The sequence below is a fragment of the Eimeria necatrix genome, genomic scaffold (genome assembly GCF_000499385.1).
Source record: "Eimeria necatrix Houghton genomic scaffold, Enh_scaff1432, whole genome shotgun sequence".
Lineage (NCBI taxonomy): Eukaryota > Apicomplexa > Conoidasida > Eucoccidiorida > Eimeriidae > Eimeria > Eimeria necatrix.
In genome coordinates this window covers 2,462-4,567 of record NW_013654948.1, presented here as the reverse complement: position 1 = coordinate 4,567, position 2,106 = coordinate 2,462, and positions in this window count along the sequence as shown.

Below are 2,106 nucleotides of genomic sequence, written 5' to 3'. Positions count from 1 at the left end.
CCTCCCCAAACCCTTTTTTAGGGTTTCCGCTCAGTCTGACCTCCCCAAACCCTTTTTTAGGGTTTCCGCTCAGTCTGACCTCCCCAAACCCTTTTTTAGGGTTTCCGCTCAGTCTGACCTCCTCAAACCCTTGTTTTCGGCTTCCTGTTTCTCCAACCTCCCCAAACCCCTTTTTAGGGTTTCCGCCCAGTCTGACCTCCCCAAACTCTTATTTTCGGTTTCCTGTTACTCCGACCTCCCCAAACCCTTTTTTAGGGTTTCCGCTCCCCCTGACCTCCTCAAACCCTTTTTTAGAGGTTTCGCTCACTCTCGGCCTTACAAACCCTTCTTCACGGTTTCGTGGCCTTATCTAGGGTTTTGGCTCTTTCTTGGCCTTAAAAACCCCTTTTTAGGGTTTCACCCCACTCACGGTCTCAAACCCTTTTCTAGGGTTTTAGCCCATTGTCGGTCTCACCCTTTATTAGGGTTTTGGTTCACTCTTGTCCTTAAACCCCTTTTTAGGGTTTCAGCTTGTCCTCGCCCGCAAACACTTCTCTAGGGTTTTGGCTCGTTCTCAGTCTCAAACCCTCTTTTAGGGTTTGCAACTTCTCCCCAACCAGCCTCCTAGTGTTTTCGGGGTTTCCCACAAACCCTTTCTCATTTTATTTCAAAAGCTTCTCCGAATTACTTTTAATTTATTTCGAAAACTTTTTTAAAAGTGAAAAAAGAGAAAGAACGCTGCTGCTGAGGTGTACGTACACCTCAGCAGTGCGCGTAGTAGTAGACGCAGAAACCCTTCTAAACCCTAAACCCTAAACCCTAATTTGTAGGTTATTGTTCAGTTTCGCAGCTCGAACGAAGCGGCAGCAATGGGGGGAGGAGCAGCAGCAAGAGCAGCAGCAGCAGCAGCAAAAGGTAGCAGTAGCATTTTAAGAAAAGTCTCAAAGAAATGCGAAGTGTAGTATAAAGCGCTGCAGCACTTGGAGTGTACATACACCGCGCGCGCTGCTGCACCCCACACCGCAGTGTACGTACACTGGCAAATCCACATTACCAATGCGAAACAAAATGTTTTTTTGCACTTTCAACGCAAAATAAAACACTTCTCATTTAATTAAATATATAATTGTTTTATTAATTCATTATTTTGTCTTTTTTGCATTTTAAATGCAGATTAAAGCGCCATTTGTTCTGCAGAATGCGGTGTATGGACAGTTGCACATGATCAATGCGGTGTATGTACACTGTGGCATTCGCGTTATTGACGCGGCGAACCAAATCACCTTCACTTTGTTTTATTAACGCGAATTATATTTATTTTATTTGTTTTATTTATTTTATTTGTTTTATTTTGTCTATTATTTCTTTATTTCTTCGAGGCACTGAGAGAATTGCGTAGAAAATCGCAGCCAATTGACTCATGAACCTTCGTCACTTTTTATCTTTTATTACCTCCAGCCTTTATTATTTGTAATTGAAAGCAGCAGCAGCAGCAGCAGCAGCAGCTGCTGCTGCTGCTGCTGCTGCTGCTTCCTGCTGCAGCAGGCAGCACAAAACTCGCGGCACTTCAGGAACCACCAGAGGCGGAATGCAGGCGCCTTATGCCCATTTATGAATTGCATTTTCGATTTAATTAAATATTTCATTTAAAAATTAAATCAAAATTCAATTTCGCATTTATTTCATAACCTTCAGCACAGGCCTGCTGCGGTGTACGCGAGCACCGGCAGTGGGGTGTACGTACACCTCAACTGTCCCGCTGGGGTGTACGTACACCTCAACTGCCCCGCTGGGGTGTACGTACACCTCAACTGCCCCGCCTCTGCTCCGTCCCAAAGCTCCATTTTTCCTCGCCATTAATATAATTAGGACTTTATAAATGCAGAAGACCTTCTAGAATGCAGAGGGGCCCTCAAAAGTTGATTATTTTGCACTTTTTTGCCACTTTTTTGCCTTTTGCACTTCTTGTACATAATAAATTGTCCATATATAACATGTATATGCTGTATATAAGAAGTATTATGCACAGTAAGTACAACAGATGCTATTTATCCATTATATATCCATTATATATATATATATATATATATATATATATATATATATATATATATATATATATATATA